The sequence below is a fragment of the Lampris incognitus genome, chromosome 12 (assembly GCF_029633865.1).
Source record: "Lampris incognitus isolate fLamInc1 chromosome 12, fLamInc1.hap2, whole genome shotgun sequence".
In the NCBI taxonomy this organism is placed as follows: Eukaryota; Metazoa; Chordata; class Actinopteri; order Lampriformes; family Lampridae; genus Lampris; species Lampris incognitus.
The window spans coordinates 30,504,230-30,524,632 of NC_079222.1; the positions used below are offsets into that span (position 1 = coordinate 30,504,230).

At 45.8% G+C, this 20,403-nt stretch overlaps 6 non-coding genes across 6 annotated transcripts; 3 read left to right on the forward strand and 3 right to left on the reverse strand.

The window, feature by feature from the left end:
* Nucleotides 1-1,401: 1,401 nt before the first annotated feature.
* Nucleotides 1,402-1,474, forward strand: trnaa-ugc (transfer RNA alanine (anticodon UGC)). The gene has a single exon. It is a non-coding gene; the product is annotated as a tRNA-Ala (tRNA).
* Nucleotides 1,475-2,236: 762 nt separating this feature from the next.
* Nucleotides 2,237-2,309, reverse strand: trnak-uuu (transfer RNA lysine (anticodon UUU)). The gene has a single exon. It is a non-coding gene; the product is annotated as a tRNA-Lys (tRNA).
* A 6,394-nt stretch (nucleotides 2,310-8,703) lies between these two features.
* On the forward strand, nucleotides 8,704-8,776 carry trnaa-cgc (transfer RNA alanine (anticodon CGC)). Its single transcript has one exon. It is a non-coding gene; the product is annotated as a tRNA-Ala (tRNA).
* Nucleotides 8,777-13,421: 4,645 nt separating this feature from the next.
* Nucleotides 13,422-13,494, reverse strand: trnak-uuu (transfer RNA lysine (anticodon UUU)). Its single transcript has one exon. It is a non-coding gene; the product is annotated as a tRNA-Lys (tRNA).
* Nucleotides 13,495-14,552: 1,058 nt separating this feature from the next.
* Nucleotides 14,553-14,625, forward strand: trnaa-ugc (transfer RNA alanine (anticodon UGC)). The gene has a single exon. It is a non-coding gene; the product is annotated as a tRNA-Ala (tRNA).
* Nucleotides 14,626-16,787: 2,162 nt separating this feature from the next.
* trnak-uuu (transfer RNA lysine (anticodon UUU)) lies at nucleotides 16,788-16,860 on the reverse strand. The gene has a single exon. It is a non-coding gene; the product is annotated as a tRNA-Lys (tRNA).
* Between the last annotated feature and the right edge of the window lie 3,543 nt (nucleotides 16,861-20,403).

Sequence of the window (20,403 nt, forward strand, 5' to 3'; positions counted from 1 at the left end):
GATTATGAGAGTGACGAACTGCCTACTGCTCCAACAAACTAGGGAACGGTGCTCAGGTACAGTCACAGAACAAGTGTAAAACTGTCCCCTAATTATCCAGTGTCTCCAAGTGCGGTCTTGTTAAAGCACCTCAAAGTCAGTAATATTCTATTGTTGTAAGCAATAGGAAACAGCATGTGCTCATATCAAACCAGATAGCAAGTATGACATAATGTAATGACTTCTGTTTCAGCATATTTGACAAGGTGTTCATGTCACTTCGTTTCCACTGCTCTTCTATGTGCACCACATTTGATTGGAGTTGCTTGAGTAGGAGTTCATCAGGACACCAGCAACTGTGCATATGTTTATAAAGGAACTCTTGAGCAGCTGCATTTTAGTTAACGAGGACTCCTGTGACGTTGGAAACAAACGCCTGAATAGGAACTTGAACCCTGGACGCTCAGATTAAAAGTCGGATGCTCTACCGTCTGAGCTACCCAGGCCCTACGAGTAACCTTAAGTGCCCAAGAAATTGCTGATTGCTGAAATGTATTTCAAGTCGAATTTATCTGTATAGCCCTAAATTATAATTTAGTCCCAGAGGGCTTTAATATCACAATTACTTTCTGTGCAATGTATGACGCCCCCTATCCTTTGACACTCGATTCAGATGAGGAAAAAAATAACGAAAAAAAGATGTTTTTTTTATTTCATTTATTTTGAACTTTCAACAAGTTCCAAATTGTAAAATTGTTTAATTTAGTATCATTGGTGCTGACATAAAAAACAAAATGTTGGAGTTTCTAGTGTGTGCGTTATGTGCCTTGCTCTCCTGTTTCTGCCTATGTCATACCAGCACCCTAATACCTTCAGTGTCGGTAGCGCTGGCCTTAGGTAAAAGTGAACTTCAGCCGGCCATGTCAAGTTTAAAGTAGCTGGGAAATGATTCGCCTACTACTAGCATGTTTTCTTTAATGGTAGTTGAGAGGACAAGCAAAAACAGAGAAATACTGTGCACTGAAGAGGAGAGACTGCAAATCAGGCCGCACAGCTGGTGCAGGGGAACACTCCTACCCGGCTGCGGGACCAGGATAAACAAAGCTTCATTTGCTGATGTAGCTAAGCTGTCATTTACACTGTCGCAAATGCTAACGGGCTGACTTGAAGTCCTAGGCTTTAAGTTATCTGGAGTGTCAGTCAGTCACTTTTAACCTTATGGAACGAAGTTCCCCTTTGTGACGGACGGACAATTCTCTGTAAGAGACACCTAACTAAGAGGAGAGCACAGCTGGGTAACTTAGCAGTAAACGTCAAAGAGTTAAGCTGACTGGGAAAGAGCCAAGGTAACCTCAGCCTCACTTAGTGAGTATACGATTTTAAAGAATGCTCATAGCCACTGAAATGAACTTTGTTGTGGGAGGGGAATTAGCTCAAGTGGTAGAGCGCTCGCTTTGCATGCGAGAGGTAGCGGGATCGATGCCCGCATTCTCCAGAGGAATTGGACGAGACCTCAACAATTGTTGTCACTTTAACTGCAGGACTTACCTACTATACAGGGTTGCCAATCCAGTTCAGCTTTGCAAGCATTTCGCTGTTTTGTAGATGGATGCCACATAGGTATATCTTAAGCAAGCATACTTATTGTATTTCTACAACACGGAAATTAACTGTGACGACAGCCTTTCAATATTTATGGATATCAGTACTCTGAAGTGTAACTACGAGACTAATGTTCCGTATAAGGCTGCTAATCCAGTTTATCTATCGGGTGCAACTTTACTCTGCTTTTAAAGAGGTACAGCATGGTCACGTAGTAAGATGTAACCGTATTGGACAAGCATTGTTATTTTATTTCTAGAACTCTGAAATAATCAGCAATAACGGTTTGGACATTCACACAGGTACAGTCACACAACAAGTGTAAAATTTTCCACTAATTATCCAGTGTCTCCAAGTTCGGTCTTGCTAAAGCATCTCAAAGCCAGGAATATTGTAAGTGTTGTAAGCAATGGGAAATAACATGTGCAAATATCAAACCTCATAACAAGTGTGACATAATCTCACGGCTTGTTTTTCAGCATATTTGACAAGACATGTCACTTTGTTTCCACTGCTCTTCAATGTGCATCACATTTGATTGGAGTTGCTTGGGTAGCAGTTCATCGAGACACTAGCAACTATGCCTAGGTTTGTAAAGAAACTCTTGAGCAGCTGCACTTCAGTAAGTGAAGACTCCTCTGAAGTTTGAAACAAACGCCTGAACAGCGACTTGAACCCTGGACCCTCAGATTAAAAGTCGGATGCTCTACCGTCTGAGCTATCCAGGCCTCTCCAGTATACTAAACTGTCCAAGAAATTGCTGATTGCTGAAATGTATCTCAAGTCAAATTCATCTGTTTAGCCCTAAATTATAATTTAGTCCCCGAGGGCTTTAAAATCACAATTACTTTCTGTGCAATGTATGACGCCCCCTATCCTTTGATTCTCCATTCTGATGAGGAAAAATGTACCTGGTTTTTTTTTAATTTAATTTATTTTTAACTTTCAACAAGTTCCAAATTGCAAACTTGTGCAAACAAAATCGGAAATCCAAACAAGAGGCACATACAAATTCCACTACCCTCCCCCATCAAGTCACCCCCATAAATGTCAATATTGTCGGCCAAAAAATGAAAGCCAGTTATTAAAAACCAAGAGTCCTTGTTCGGTCTGAATAGGAGCAAGCCAACAGTTGTGAGACAGTAATCTACCGTAGAGCTCATCATTATCCCTCAAGGGTAGGGGACCAGATACAATGAATTCATGTCGACTCATCTTTCTGGCAAGGTCATTTGTCTTTCTATATTTCTCTCTGTCACCTAAGATTGTTTAATTTAGTATCATTGGTATTATGTTGCCCACTAAATGTCTGTGTGCAAACAACTTCACACACACTCACGGAGCTACACAGACGCATGTGGCTTTTTCATTCACTTCTTTACCAAGGAACTCCACATGGTACAACCAGTCAATCAATTGCTGGGCGCCAGCAAGTGGTCGCCGTCTACACAACTTAACATTAACCTCAATACACAACGTCTCCTCACTAAAATGTGTCAATAAAACACAAAGGATATATTTTCTGTCTTTTACACAACATAAAGGTGTACTCTTTTTTTTACACTAAATAAAGACTGGGAGTTATACTACTTTCTGTGTATAATTTGTATGTTGAAAACCATATCTCTTAAAACTCAGAAACAGTCTTAAAGTTTTTGCACAACTAGTTCAGTTCGTTCACTCCTTTCGGTAACGTCCTTGTGGTTTAGTCATCATCACAGGATAGCGTCTAACAGTCTCTGTTACCTGAGTATCTCCAGCATGCGGTGGTTCAGTGCAATGGTGTGTTTTGGCTCGGTAATCAAAGGAACTCGATTATCATTCTTTTTACGTTGAGGTGTACTGGGGTGAAGGGTGGTACTACCAGTACTATGTGGAGGTAACACAGGGGGGCTGATGGGAAGGTTCACTGCAGAGCCTGCAGTCTGCTGAATTGCTGGCTCTGAGCGTGTCAACATCTGGTCCACATGGCGTTTCCATACTCCTTGTGTTCTTACATTTACCTTGTACGCACTGATCCAGTTTGCTCCATTACGACACCTTGTGTCCACTTTTCCTCCCCCTTCCAATAGTCAAGGACAAGGACAGGCTCTCCAACATCGAACTGCCTGGCCTTGGAGTGTTGTTGGCAGCGTTGCTGCTGGGAATCCCGAGATTGGTGCACTGGATTTCCTTAATCTCGGCTGGATTTCCATAAAACCCATACTGGGCTTAAGGAAATCCAGCCAAGAGCGCAGCTTGCACCTGAGGAACAGCATGGCTGGCGGTTCTTTTGTTGTGGGAAGTGGGTTGTTGTGGTAAGTCAACAGGAACCTATCAAGCCGCTGTTGCTGTGCCTCTGGAAGACTTTAAGGCATGTTTGAAGGTCTGCAGAAAGTGCTCAGCCAGGTCGTTGGTGGCAGGGTGGTATGGCGCTGAGTGGATTTGCTTAACTCTATTGGACCTCATGAATGCAGTGAATTCTTCAGAACAGAACTGAGGTCCGCTGTCGCTCACGAGAATGTGAGGAATGCCATAACGACTGAAGAGGCCCCTCAGTACTTGGATGGTCGTGCTTGCTGTGGTGTTGTCCATAATATGCACCTCGGGCCACTTGGAATGTGCATCAACAGCCACCAGGTACATATGTCCTTCAAATGGACCCACAAAGTCCACGTGAATCCTTTCCCAAGGACTGTAGGACCACATCCAGGGGTGTACAGGAGCAAGACCTTGCTCTTTTTGTACTCGCTGGCAGGAATGGCAGAGTTTGGCCTGGAGCTCTATCTGGGATTCAATGCCGGGCACCAAACATAACTGCTAGCCAAGCTCTTCATCCTCACTACACCTGGGTGTGCTGTGTGGAGCTCTTTCAGAACTCGGGGGCATAGTTTGGGTGGTATGATCACTCGCATACCCCACATGAGGCATCCTTGTTGTATCATGAGGTCATGCCAACGCAGCAGATTGGGTGACAGTTCATCCATCACCTACATCTTTTGTAGTTGGAAAATGATCAGTTGTGACTATCTCCAGGACATGAGACAGAGTGGGGTCAGACATGGTGTCATGTCTGAGCTCCGTGCTACTGATTGTTAGTGTGTCCAACTGGGATGTGTAGAACACGCCTACAGTGTCTACCTTCTCTTCATGAGCACAGGGAAGTGGTAACCGTGAAAATCCATCTGCATTTGCATGTAATGCTCCCTTCCGGTACTCAGTGGTGTAGTCATGTGCTGATAGGAGGAGCGCCCAACGCTGCATTCGGGCTGCGGCCATCGACGGCATACTTTTCAGTGGACTAAGGATGGAGGTCAGTGGGCGATGATCGGTGAGCAGGGTGAACTTTTTACCATCGAGGTACTGGTGAAATTTGCGTACTCCAAAAACTATTGCCAATGGCTCCCTCTCAATCTGTGTGTAATTTTGTTCTGCCTTGTTGAGCGTTCGCGAGGCATAGGTGATAGGTTTTTCCTCGTCGTCAGGCCTGACATGTGAGAGCACAGCCCCAACCCCATAGGGTGAAGCATTACAGGCAAGGTGGAGAGGCAGCTCAGCATTGTAGTGGGTCAGCACCTCCTGGGATACCATGAGCGCTTCAGCTTTTTGGAACGCTGACTCGCAGGCTGCCGTCCACTGCCATTTCTTCCCCTTGTGCAGCAGTGTGTTCAGTGGTTTCAGGATAGTGGCTAGGTCGGGAATGAAACGTCCATAATAGTTTATCATCCCGAGGAAGGAACGCAGTTGGCTGACGTCACGGGGTGCTGGTGCATCCACAATTACATGTTCCTTCTCTAGTGATTTGTGGAGCCCTGCCACATCGACGATATGGCCCAGGTACTCCACTGACTCCTGGAAGAACAGGCACTTCTCCTGTTTGACGTGCAGACCATACTCCTCCAGCCTTCCAAGGACCACATCCAGGACTTTCAGGTGGATCTCCTGATCTGGCCAACTTACAAGGATATCGTCTAAGTAACAGTGGGTGAAGGGTCGTCCAAGGAGCACTTGGTCCATGGCCTTCTGGAATAACAGCAGCACTGACGCTATGCCAAAGGGTAAGTGGTTGTGGCGGAACAGACCTTTCTGTGTAGCGATAGTCAGTAGCTTGCTTGACTTCTCCTCTACTTCCATCTGCAGATAAGCGTTTAACAAGTCTAGCTTACTGAAGTGTTGACCTCCAGCTAGGGAAGCAAAAAGGTCCTCAATATATGGAATTGGATACTTGTCAACACAGAGAGCTTGGTTGATGGTGACCTTGAAATCGCCACAGAGCCTCACTGTGCCATCTTTCTTGCAGGCACCATGGGTGTGGCCCAGTCACTGTGCTCCACTGACGAGATCACACCGAGCTCAGTAAGGCGTGTCAGTTCGGCCTCCACTTTAGGTCGAAGGGCATAAGGCACATTACGTGGCGGGAAGAACTTGGGTACACTGTCAGGTTTAAGAGTCACTCTGGCTTTAATCCCTTTCATTGTGCCTAGCTTCTTGGAGAAAACAGCGGAATGCCTCTTTAACACACTCCCTAAGCTGTCTTTATCTCGCTGCTCTACTGCATACACAGTCTTTAGGTCCCTCCAGTTCAGCCTAATGGCTCTCAGCCACCCTCTACCAAACAGTGGGGGTTCGTCTACTTTCACTAAATACAGGGGTAAATCAGCAGTCTGATTATTTAACCTTACTTGCACTTTAATGACCCCTTCTGGTGCGAGAGGCTGTCCAGTGTATGTTTTCAGCACGATATCCGTGGGCTGCAGGGGCACATGTCTCAGAGTGCTTTTGTACTGTCCCCATGAAATCAAAGACACAGCAGTCCCTGTGTCCAGTTCCATCTTCTTTCCATTTACTATAGGCAGCACAGAGATGCGTGTATATTTCCCTTTATGAGACAGCGAGTTCAGTCCTAGTTCATCATGTGTCAGATTTTATTTCCTCACTTCCATTTCCATTCTCACTTGCCTCTGCACAATGAACTCTCCTCTTTTTAGCTCTCACACTGCGCATAGTTGAGTTACCTTTAAGCTCTGTTTTTCCTTTTCCATGTTCTCTCTCTCTCTCTCTCTCTCTCTCTCTCTCTCTCTCTCTCTCTCTCTCTCTCTCTCTCTCTCTCTCTCTCTGGGTTGTTTTTAGTCTTATTCTTACACATACACCCAATATGGCCTTTCCTCCCACATTGTTGGCAGTCCCGATCCTTGCACCAGCAGTCATCATCAGTATGATTCGTTTTCCCACACCGGCGGCACTTGTCGCTACATTTCTGAGAGAACCGCGTTCACTTTGAGTGAGCCACTTAGCTGCTGCGCATCGCGCGCCACTGCCCCTGCAGACACAGCGTAGTTGACTGCTTTCTGAAAGGTGAGCTCTTCCTCTGTCAAAAACGCTTTTGAACAGCTTCACGTTTTAGTCCACAAACGAATCTGTCCCGCAGTGCGTCCTCCAAATGCGCACCGAACTCACAATGCTCAGAACGTCTTTTCAGTACCGCGACATACTTCGCTACTGACTCTCCTTCCTCCTGATTCCGTTTGTGGATACGGAACCTCTCCGCTATCACGAGCGGGTTCGGAGCGAAATGGGCTTGCAAAACATCCACAATACGTTGATAATCCATATCCCCAGGCTTTGCAGGGGCAATCAAAATGTGCAGTAATCCATGATTTCGGTCCCATCACATTAAACAACACTGGCACTTTCTTGGCATCCCTGATCTCGTTAGCCCGGATATAATGTTCAAAACGTTCAATATACATTGCCTATTGCTCACCGGATTCATCAAAGGGATCCATATGTCTGATTATTCCAGCCATGCGTCTGTCTTCAGTGACTTGCACTGTAGAGTCGTCGGAGGAAGAGCGGCTCATTACTCACTGCTAACACAGCTAACCCACTAGCTCACTAGCCAGCTTCCTCACAGCGTGGTTGTTATTTTCCGTCCAAACGTAACCAACACTGATAATTCACGCACAGCGGATGGAGAAAAGTTTCAGGACTTCACACCTCGTCGCCAATTCATATTATGTTGCCCACTACATGACTATGTGCAAACAATTTCACACACACTCACGGAGCTACACAGACGGATGTGGCTCGTTTATTCACTTCTTTACCAAGGAAATAACTCCACATGGTACAACTAGTCAATCAATTGCTGGGCGCCACCTAGTGGTCGCCATCTACACAACATAACATTAACCATAATACATAACAATTGGTGCCGACATGGAAAAAATAAATATTAAAGTTTCTAGTGTGTGCGTTATGAGCCTCGCTCTCCTGTTTCTGCCAGACATGCCAGCACCCTAAGATTACGTTCAGTGTCGGTAGCTGTGGCCTTAGGTAAAAGCGAACATCAGCTGGCCATGCTAGGGTTAAAGTAGCCGGTAATAGATTCGCCTGCTACAATCGTGTTTTGTTTAATGGTGGCTGAGAGGACAAGCAAAAACTGTGCACTGAAGAGAAGAGACGGCAAATCAGCCGCACAGCTGGTGCAGGGAGAGGGGGGGGGGCACTCCTACCTTGCGGGACCAGGATACACAAAGCTTCATTTGGTGATGTGGCTAAGCTATCTTTTGCACTGTCGCAAACGCTAATGGGCTGACTTTAAGTCCAAGGCTCTAAATAGGTTTGCCAACCGTTCCTTAAAATAAGGAATTGTTATATATATTATTTTATATTATATATAAATGTATGTGTGTAATGTGTAAGGCACATTATATTTGTTATGCCCGCGCCGCCCAAGTCCATCCAACCCTCGCCCCTGTCGTCTGTTCCTTATTTCCGTTTCAATGAGTTGGCAACCCTAGCTCTAAGGTATCTGGAGTGCCAGTCACATTTAACCTTATGGAAAGAAGTTCCACTTACTGACGGACGGACAGGCCTCTGTAAGAGAGACAACCTATCTAAGAGCAGAGCAAAGCCAGAACAAGACATTTCAACACAGCTAGATAAGTTAGCAGTAAACGTCAAAGAGCTAAGGAAACCGGGAAAGAGCCAAGCTAACCTCTGCCTCATTTAGTGAGTTTACGATTTTAATGAATGCCCATAGCCAAGGGATGAAAAACACCAGCTAAATTTCGTTTCGCCACACAATTAACTATGAGTTGAAATAAACACTACTGAATGGGGATCTTTGTTACTGTGTGAGGGGAATTAGCTCAAGTGGTAGAGCGCTCGCTTCGCATGCGAGAGGCAGCGGGATCGATGCCCGCATTCTCCAGAGGAGTCGGATAAGACCTCTCTGTGTTACGTTTGCGCAGGCCTCTTAAGACTGCAACAATTACCTTAACCGCAAGACTTACCTACTATACAGGGCCGCCAACGTCCCCTCTCTGGATTTCCGATTTTGTTTGCGCAAGTTTACAATTTTGAACTTGTTGAAAGATCAAATTAAATTAAAAAATGTTTTAAAAAATCCCCCCCCCATTACGTTTTTCCTCATCTAAATTAGGCGCAAAGGATTGGGGGCGTCATGCATTGCACAGAATGTAATTGTGATTTTAAAGCCCTCTGGGATGACATTATAATTTAGCGCTATACTGATAAATATGACTTGAGAAACGTTTGCGCAATCAGCAATTTCTTGGTCACTTATAGTTACCGGAAGGGCCTGGGTAGCTCAGACGGTAGAGCATCCGATTGTTAATCTGAGGGTCCAGGGTTCTTCAGAGGAGTTCTCAATAACTGAAGGGCAGCTGCTCAAGGCTTTCTTTATAAACGTATGCACAGTTGCTAGAGTCGTGATGAACTGCTACTCAAGCAACTCCTACCAAATGTGGTGTAGGTCTGCACGATATTGACAAAAACATGCATTGCGGCGATGTAATCTTTTGTGATATATTGCACGATATATTGCGTTATATTAAACAAGGCGTGGGTAGTAAAAAAGTGCATGCACATTCATTCTTTTTGCTATAGGAGGTGGCGTCTGTGGCCAAAGCATTGCAACCTGAACCAGTCGTTCAGAGCGGCCGCCCTGATCATGTTTGACGCGTTGTCTGTTGTGATGCAGACTAGTCGGGTTTCTTCTAGCCCCCAAGCAGCCAGCGCTTCTCTTAACCCTGTTGCGATGTTTTCACTTGTGTGATCTATTGTGTTTAGAAATCACGTCAGGACACAGCGCTGTCGCTTGACACAACCTCTACGTTGCATTCTTTTAGACTAACACAGCATCACAGACAGACCCGATCAAACAACCCAGAGCCCGCAGGCATCACCAATCGATCCCAGCACAATAGAACAGCACCAAATCAAATGCAGCACTGTCGATGTGTGCAGACATAACACCCCCCCCCCCCCCGGCAGGATTTCAAACATGTAAGGTTGACACAAAGTCCTCTAGGTGGCCAGGGCGTAAACATGTGCGAACAGGTCGCGAGGCGGCCTGAGGCTGGGCAGGCCGAGGTGGGGAGGGAGAAGGCGGGGGAAGCTGAGGCCCAGGAATGTCTGGGGCCCGTGTAGGAGCTGCATGAAGCCCCAGGGTGTCTCGCCACGCTGAGGGAATGGCTATGGTTGTGTCACCAGCTGTGTGTGGCGGAGCTGAAACCTTCCGTAGATGACTGGAGTGCCACCCAGTGCCATCGCTGAGGACGTAGGTGGCTGGGCCCAGCTGATGGGTGACTTGGAGAGGAGAGGACCAGTATGAAGCCATTTTATTGTCCCTGTGGGGCCTGCGGACCCTGACCCAGTCTGACACATTGATGTCTGGCACCCTGGTTCGTTTTGACTGGTCAAACCGTTGCTTCATCCGCGTCTGCTGACGAGTGACTGAGGCTCTGACCCCAGAGGGAGGTGCCTGAGGTGTGGAGGGGCGGAGCCTGTCAAGGGGCATGCACAGTTCCCGGCCTAGCATGAGAGAGGCTGGGGAGACGCCTGTGGTCGAGTGCTGTGTGGCCCGATAGTGCAGCAGAGTGTGACGGATGGCCTGCGTGAAAGAGCACCCTTGGGCCATGTGTGCTCTGAGGCCGTTCTTCAGTGACTGGTGAAAACGTTCAACGCCACCATTGGCCTGGGGGTGGTAGTACGCAGTGCGTATATGACGGATGCCCTTGTTTTCGAGATAAGCAGCGAAGTCAGCAGAGACCAGCTGAGGGCCATTGTCAGTGGTGATGGTCTTTGGGAGGCCCCAGCGAGAGAGTCCAGGAAGTCGATGATGACCTGTGAGGTCACAGTGCCGGAAGTGGTGAGTTCAGGCCATTTTGAGTGTAGATCGTAGGCGACCACCATGAAGTGTTGGTGGTGGGGAACTCCATGGATCTCACCACAGATGTCCAACTGCAGGTGTTCCCAGGGCTGAGAGGGCCAGGCGAGAGGTTGCAGGGGTGGGGGAGCCTGGTGGCCAGTCTTGCCACTCACAAGGCAGGCAGAACAGTCCTTCACCAGAGCCTCAATATCTCTCTTTATCCCCGGCCACCACACCAGGTCTCGGCAGCGCTGTTTCAGTTTCACAATGCCCAGGTGGCCTTCATGCGCCATATTCAAAACATGCGCACGGAGAGCAGCTGGGACCACTGTGCAAAACCCACGTGCCACGCAGGTGTCGTTCCAGCAGGAGAGCTCCTGTCTGACTCGGGCGAACGCAGCCAGCTCCTCTGGGACCTTGTGAGGCCAGCCGTTCTGGATGTAGGTGCGGAGCTGGGAGAGGACAGGGTCCTGTTCGGAGGCTGCCCTCAGCTTCTGCAGAGAGACAGTGGCCTGAAGGGGTGTGTGTAGCATTTGGACAATGTCCTTTTCCACACAGTCAGTGTCTGTCTGTGGAGCTGGGGTGGAGACAGAGCGAGAGAGCAGGTCGGCGACAACATTGTCTCTGCCTTGGGTGAACTGCAGGCTGAAGTTTTACTGGCGGAGGCGGTCAGACCAGCGGTGCAGCCTCAGGGGTTTGTGGCCTGTCCCAGATGTGGACAGCAGCACTTTCAGGGCCTGATGATCTGTCCTGAGGGTGAAGGAGCAGCCATAGAGGTAGAGGTGCCACCTTTCACAAGCCCAGATACAGGCTAATGCCTCACGCTCACCCACGGAGTACCGCTGCTCGGTCAGGTTGAGGGCACGGGAGGCGAAGGCGATGGGCTTCTCCACGCCATTCTGTGTTTGAGACAGCACAGCCCCTATCGCTGTGGCTGACGCGTCACAGGTCACAAAGGTGGAGCTGGAGATGTCGAAGTGAGCCAACACTGGTGGTGAAGTCAGTTGAGTCTTGAGATCATGCACAGCGTCACTGCATGCCTTTGACCACACCCATGGCTCGTCCTTACGCAGCAGCTGGTGCAGGGGGGCTGTGGTCGCAGAGTACTGGGGAAGAAACCTCAGGTAGTAACTTGTCATACCCAGGAAGGAGGCGACCTGGGCGGCCGAGCTGGGCTCAGGGATGGCCTGAATGGCGTCCACGTTGGATTGTAGTGGAGTTACACCGCTCGCTGACAGCCGGAACCCCACGAACTCGATGGCTGGCACAGAGAGGACACATTTCTCAGCATTGAGAGTTAGCTTGTGCTTGGACAGGGCTGCGAAGACCATGTTGAGGCGCTTGTCGTGGATTTCACTGGTGGGCCCGTGTACCACTATATCGTCCAGACAAATGGCCACGCCCAGTATGCCAGCCAGCACGGAGACCATGATTTTCTGGAAGCAGCTAGGGGCGGAGCTGAGACCGAAAGGCATCCTGGTGTAGCGAAACACTCCTGCATGTGTCACAAAGGCTGTGAGGTTTCGGCTGCTGGGGTGGAGGGGCACCTGTAAGTACCCCTGTCTGAGGTCGAGCTAGGAGAACACCTCAGAGCCATAGAACTGAGCAGTGAGTTCTTCTGAGGTGGGCAGTGGATACTTATCAGGGACCACTGCCTTATTTACTGCACGTAGATCGACGCAGACACGCAGGCCCCCCGACTTCTTCTTAGCCACCACGAGGTTTGAGACCCAAGGTGACGCGTCCACCGGTTCAATGATGCCAGCTTCCAGCAGTTGTTGCAGCTCGGCGGAGACCCCATCACGGAGAGCCAACGGGATGCGGCGCAGTGGTTGGATGACAGATTTCACAGCAGGGTTGAGGAGAGGTTGATGGGCGAAGGTGGAGAGGCAGCCCAGCCCCATAAACAGCGATGGCCACTTCTGCTGCCAAGGCGTGGCAACAGTCAGGATTGCTGCCCCCCTTGCGTCTAAGAGGGAGAACCCCAGAGCGGAGAACAGGTCCAGGCCCATCAGGTTGGACCCACGGCGTGCCACATGAAAAACTGCATTGGGCACCAGCTTGATTCCATAGCGGACAGTCACTTGGAGAGAGCCAACCAGATCGATTTTGGAGTCACCATACCCACAGAGGACAGCCGAGGGTGCAGACAGTGGCAGTGAACCGAAGAATTGACTGTAGGTATCAACATTCAGGAGAGACAAACCTGCACCGGTGTCCAACAGCAGGGGGATGCACACATCATTAATGTTGACTGTGCATGATTTAAATGACACTGGCCCAGAGCTCACCTTGTGAATGATGGCGTTTGAAGACTGGGGGGTGTGGCCCTCTGACCCAGCCGGGGAAGATCGACAGACGTTGGCAAAGTGATTTTGCTTACCGCAGCTACGGCATGTCTGGCCACGGCAGGGCAGTTCTGAGCCCTTGAAACATAAGACCGAGATCCACAGTTACCACAGGACTGTTGAGGGCGGGGCCGAGAACGCTGTCGTTGCAGTTGCAAGACGTCCTCAGTGGAGTCGGCGCCCGCCTCGCTCTGGCTGGGTTGCGTCCCGAGGGGCAGCCGTGAGTAGAGGGAGAAGTCGTTGGCAGCTTGACTGGAGGTGGCCACTTGCTGTGTATTTAGCAGCAGACGTTTATAAAGAAAGCCTTCAGCAGCTGCTCCTAAGATTGGAATCAACGCCTGAACAGGGACTTGAACCCTGGACCCTCAGATTAAAAGTCTGATGCTCTACCGTCTGAGCTACTCAGGCCCTTCCTTCAACTGTAAGTGACCAAGAAATTGCTGATTGCGCAAACGTTTCTCAGGTCATATTTATCTGTATAGCGCTAAATTATAATGTCATCCCAGAGGGCTTTAAAATCACAATTACATTCTGTGCAATGCATGACGCCGCCTATCCTTTGCGCCCAATTCAGATGAGGAAAAACGTAACGGCGCGGGGGGGGATTTTTTGGAAATTTCATTTAATTATATCTTTCAACAAGTTCAAAATTGTAAACTTGTGCAAACAAATCGGAAATCCAGAGAGGAGACGCAAATAAATCTCACTACCTACCCCCATAAAGTTTCACTTAGTGGGTTCAAAAATGGAAGCCAGTTATTTAAAACCAATAGTCTTTGCTCGGTCTGAATAGGAGCAAGCGAACAATTATGAGACAGTAATCTACATTTGGGCTCATCATCATCCCTCAATGGTAGGGGACTAGGGAAAATGAATCCATGTCGACTCATCTTTCTGGCAAGGTCACAAGTCTTAGCTATGTGTTTCTTTGTAACCTAAGTTTGTTTCATTTAGTATCATTGGTGCTGACATGAAAAAAAACGTTGGAGATTCTAGTGTGCGTTATGTGCCTCGCTCTCCTGCAGAGCACTGCTCCCCTGCGGGACCAGGATAAACAAAGCTTCATCTGCTGATGTGGCTAAGCTATCATTAGCAATGTAGCAAACCTAATGTGCTGACTTTAAGTCCAAGGCTCTAGATATCTGGAGTGTCAGTCACATTTAACCTTATGGAACGAAGTTCCACTTGCTGACGGACGGACAAGTCTCTGTCAGAGAGACAACCTATCTAAGAGGAAAGCACAGCTAGAACAAGACATTTCAACACAGCTAGATAATGTTGCAATAAACGTCGAAGAGCTACAGTAACTGGGAAAGAGCTAAACTAGCCTCTACCTCATTTAGTGAGTATACTATTTCAATGAATGCTCATAGGCAAAGGATGGAAAACACAAGTTTAATTTCATTTGCCACACAACTATGAGTTGAAATAAACCCTACTGAGTGGGGTTCTTTATTGTTGTGTGAGGGGAATTAGCTCAAGCGGTAGAGCGCTCGCTTTGCATGCGAGAGGCAGCGGGATCGATGCCCGCATTCTCCAGAGGAGGTGGATGAGATTTGTATGTATTACGTTTGCACAGGCCTCTTAAGACTGCAACAATTGTTGCCACTTTAACTGCAAGACTTCCCTACTATACAAGGCTGCCAATCCAGTTCAGCATTGTGCTGATCTGTAGATGGGTGTCACAGAGGTATATGTTAAGCAAGCATACTTATTGTATTTCTACAACACTGAAATGAACTGTGACGACAAACTTTCAACATTCACGGAGATCAGTATTTTGGAGTGTAACTACGAGATTTATGTTACGTATAAACCTGCTAATGCAGTTTATCTATCCAGTGTAGCTTTGCTCTGATTTTAAAGAGGTACATCACGGTCACGCAGGAAGACATAAAGGTATCAGGCAAGAATCGTTATTGTATTTCTAGAACACTGAAATGATCAGAAGTAACGGGTTTTGGACATTCTGCTTGATCCGTAATCTGAAGATAAGAGTTCATGACACAAATCTACAGCGAAATATAAAAATGTTCTGCCTGAATGACATTTGAACTCACTAACTTCAGATTACGAGACTGACGCACTGCCTACTACTCCAACAAACTAGGGTACGATGCTCAGGTACAGTCACACAACAAGTGTAAAACTGTCTCCTACTTATCCCATGTCTCCAAGTTCATTCTTGTTAATCCACCTGAAATCCAGGAATATTCTAAGGGTTGTAAACAGTGAAAAATAACATGTGCTCATATCAAACCTCACTTCAAGTGTGATAGAGTGTATGGGCTTCTTTTTCAGCATATTTGACGTTCATGTCACTTCGTCTCCGCTGTTCTTCTATGTGCACCAAATTTGATTTGAGTTGCTTGAGTAGCAGTTCATCTAGCAGCTGTGCATACACTACCGTTCAAAAGTTTGGGATCACCCAAACAATTTCGTGTTTTCCATGAAAAGTCACACTTATTCACCACCATATGTTGTGAAATGAATAGAAAATAGAGTCAAGACATTGACAAGGTTAGAAATAATGATTTGTATTTGAAATAAGATTTTTTTTACATCAAACTTTGCTTTCGTCAAAGAATCCTCCATTTGCAGCAATTACAGCATTGCAGACCTTTGGCATTCTAGCTGTTAATTTGTTGAGGTAATCTGGAGAAATTGCACCCCACGCTTCCAGAAGCAGCTCCCACAAGTTGGATTGGTTGGATGGGCACTTCTTTGAGCAGATTGAGTTTCTGGAGCATCACATTTGTGGGGTCAATTAAACGCTCAAAATGGCCAGAAAAAGAGAACTTTCCTCTGAAACTCGACAGTCTATTCTTGTTCTTAGAAATGAAGGCTATTCCATGCGAGAAATTGCTAAGAAATTGAAGATTTCCTACACCGGTGTGTACTACTCCCTTCAGAGGACAGCACAAACAGGCTCTAACAGGTACTATTTAATGAAGATGCCAGTTGGGGACCTGTGAGGCGTCTGTTTCTCAAACTAGAGACTCTAATGTACTTATCTTCTTGCTCAGTTGTGCAACGCGGCCTCCCACTTCTTTTTCTACTCTGGTTAGAGCCTGTTTGTGCTGTCCTCTGAAGGGAGTAGTACACACCGGTGTAGGAAATCTTTAATTTCTTAGCAATTTCTCGCATGGAATAGCCTTCATTTCTAAGAACAAGAATAGACTGTCGAGTTTCAGATGAAAGTTCTCTTTTTCTGGCCATTTTGAGCGTTTAATTGACCCCACAAATGTGATGCTCCAGAAACTCAATCTGCTCAAAGGAAGGTCAGTTTTGTAGCTTCTGTAACGAGCTAAACTGTTTTCAGATGTGTGAACATGATTGCACAAGGGTTTTCTAATCATCAATTAGCCTTCTGAGCCAATGAGCAAACACATTGTACCATTAGAACACTGGAGTGATAGTTGCTTGAAATGGGCCTCTATACACCTATGTAGATATTGCACCAAAAACCAGACATTTGCAGCTAGAATAGTCATTTACCACATTAGCAATGTATAGAGTGTATTTCTTTAAAGTTAAGACTAGTTTAAAGTTATCTTCATTGAAAAGTACAGTGCTTTTCCTTCAAAAATATGGACATTTCAATGTGATCCCAAACTTTTGAACGGTAGTGTACGTTTATAAAGAAACTCTTGAGCAGCTGCACTGAAGTTAATGAGAACTCCCGTGAAGTTTGAGAGAAACACCTGAACAGGGACTTGAACCCTGGACCCTCAGATTAAAAGTCTGATGCTCTACCGTCTGAGCTACCCAGGCCCTTCCAGTCACTTTGAGTTCCCAAGAAATTGTTTATTGCTCAAATGTTTCTCATTTCAAATTTATCTGTATAGCCCTAAATTATAAGTTAGTCCCATTTACATTCTGCCCAATGCATGACGCCCCCTAACCTTTGACCCTCGATTCAGGTGAGGGAAAACGTAATGGAAAAAAGAATTAATTTTTTTATTTCATTTATTCTTAACTTTCAGCAAGTTGTCATTTTAAACTTGCGCAAACAACATCGGAAATCTAGAGAAGAGATGCAGTAAATCTCACTACCCACCTCCATCAAGCCACCCTATAAATTTGCACTTTGTGGGTCCAAAAAAGAGCCCAGTTATTTAAAACCAAGAGTCCTTGCTCGGACCGAATAGGAGTAAGCCAACAGTTGTGAGAGAGTAATCTACCATAATCTGCAGATAGGCAGCAATGTTCTTTTTGGAGAGCAGTGGCTTTCTCCTTGCAACCCTGCCATGCACACCACTGTTTTTCAGTGTTCTCCTGATGGTGGACTCATGAACATTAACATTAGCCAATATGAGAGAGGTCTTTAGTTGCTTAGAAGTTACCCTGGGTTTCTTTGTGACCTGGCCGACTATTACATGCTTAGTTCTTGGAGTGATCTTTGATGGTCGACCACTCCTGGGGATGGTAACACTCCTGGGGAGGGTAATGTAATGTAACAATGGTCCACTCCTGGGGAGGATAATGTAAGGTAACAATGGTCTTGAATTTCCTCCATTTGTACACAATCTGTCTGACTGGATTGGTGTAGTCCAAACTCTTTAGAGATGGTTTTGTAACCTTTTCCAGCCTGATGAGCATCAACAACGCTTTTTCTGAGGTCCTCAGAAACCTCCATTGTTCTTGCCATGATACACTTCCACAAACATGTGTTGTGAAGCTCAGACTTTGATAGATCCCTGTTCTTTAAATGAAACAGGGCGCCCACTCACACCTGATTGTCATCCCATTGAATGAAAACACTAATTTCACCTTCAAATTAACTGCTAATCCTAGAGGTTCACATACTTTTGCCACTCACAGATATGTAATATTGGATCATTTTCCTCAATAAATAAATGACTAAGTATACTAATTTGGTTTCATTTGTTTAACTGGGTTCTCTTTATCTACTTGTAGCGCTCCCATCAACAGTTATATTAATAAGGGCAGGGCTTTTGGGTTCTTTTAATAAATTTTAACCCCGATTAACTCCGTTTTAATTATGGTCCTGGATCCCTTTTTACAGTACACACCTGCGGTTTTTTAAACCTACCTATTATGAACTTACCTTTAAAGCTACCTTTAAAGTTATGGTTTTAATAAAGACTTCTAACCAAATGTGTCTGTATGTCTCCTTCAATATGAAATCATTCCCTCTAAGCAGGTAAGTATAATAAAATCACACAATTCAGGTTTTATCGAAAAATAAGTCTCAATTATTTACATAACTAAAGAGTTTTGATTTCAAATCAAAAAAATAAAATAATAATAGGAATGTTCTTTCAAACTGAAATTTCCCTTTCTTCAGGAAAACCCTCTTAAGGTTTTTCAGCACTGTATAAGTCAGGCATGAAAACGGGTCAGGGGTGAAAAAGGTGAGAAGGATATGACCCTCTAGGGGGGTCCAGGGGCATACTCCTCCGGAAGAAAATTTGGAACATTTTATATTTAAATGCATCATTCTGGTGCACTTTGAGAGAAAAATCAAGCATAATTACAAGACAGTATGTATATGTTCACATTATGCTATATAAGAAACGAGACTGACAACTTCTCTCATGAAATGTGCAAGAGCGCAGCTTTAATATAGGGTAATAGTGGCAAAACAAGATAGGAATACAAACAACATGTGTATGGGTGTAGTTTATATCTTTTTGGCAGAGAATGCACCGTGCGAATCCTTGTTTATTGATCTTCCGGAAGACATCTGACAGATGGAATGAGAGCTCTTGTTCTTTCACTCTTAATTTTCCCTTCTAGTTTAAGCCACAACCAATTCCAGCTGCATTTGATGCCTGCATCCACTTGTTTTACAAGAAGAGCATCTTTCTCTCCTAACACACTCATTCTGGAAAAACAATGTTAACATTAGTAGGGTTGACTTCTAGCTTAATTGATAAGTGGTGGTTGTTCACACTTGGATCTGACGTTACATGTTATACAGATATCTGTCCGCTTGAAATCAGATGTGTAAACGAGTGTTTCACAAGTTCAGATAAGTAACTTAGACTATAGGCCTAACGTTACCCTAACCCACAGACTAAAATTGAAAATTGTTTTACACACAACGTTAGGCCTACATACATAGTTGGATTTCAGATTAAAAGGTATCCGGTATTTACAGTTACAATATAGTAGGTTAATAAGTAACATTACGTCCCTTCCACTGACTAACATTACTCAACATAATTCTGTGAATGTAAACTTACACGATGTATTTCGCTATGCTCGCCTGCGCTTTAGCGTGATCCTGGAACAGCCAGGCACTAGAGAGCCCCCAGGCTTGCGCCACTCATAAATCGACGGTTACAGTCCAGTTCTTTGATATAAGCCTGTCCTGTGACACATACACATAGGACAGTGAAATTATGATATTGTTAACGTTCGCTAAAGTAACGTTAGCTAATTTGTTGACTCAGATTCTACAATGTGAGTTAGCTAACTTAGAATACAAAAAGCTAGCTAACATTAGCTAGCTAGCATTAACATTACTTCAGCCTCCCACCGCACCAGTTCCTCAGTCCACACGTCCTGAAATGGGTTTTAGAGATTTTGAGAATTAGCCAACAGTTAATGTTCATCGTGTTTCTTTTTGTGGGATAACGTTAGCTATACAACCTAGTCTGCTGCGTATACGGTGTAAGCTAACGTTACCCTACTAACTAGCTAGCTAACAATTTTCCACAACACGCAAATCTCTCCACCTGTCTGTGTGGAATATAGCTAACGTATGCGTCGATGACACGTGGATTCTTTATTAAATCTCTAGCTAGTGATAGATTAGCTACCTTAAATTATGTAGGACTAGGCTATGTCAACAGAGCTTCTGAATAACGTTATACATCAGAAAATATTGAAATGATTGAAACGCTCACCAAATTCAGTCAGGCAGGCATCAGTCAGCTAACGTTAGTCCAAAGAGTCGTCTTCCCTCAGCCCCATGGAATGCTCAGCCCCGCGCGCTGCTCCATCAGTCGCTTTGGTCAGCCCAAGCACTCGCTGCATGAACACTTCACGAACCAATCGGGTAGCGGTACCTTCCCAGAGAAGACTGGTGACCGAAGGGGGAATATTTTTGTCAATGAAAAAGGCGAATTCGAATTCGACAGGCCAGCTCACCATGGCTCCGCACTCTCGTGTATAACTCCATGTCCGGTCCATACCCCCCCCCCTCAAAAAATATTTTTTCATCGGATCTACACAATTCACGTAGGTCACCTATTTTGGATTCGAAACGGCGAATTTCGCCGAAAGGTGAGTGATTTTCATGCCTGATAGTGCATAAAAAAACACTACACTTCAACACCAAAATGG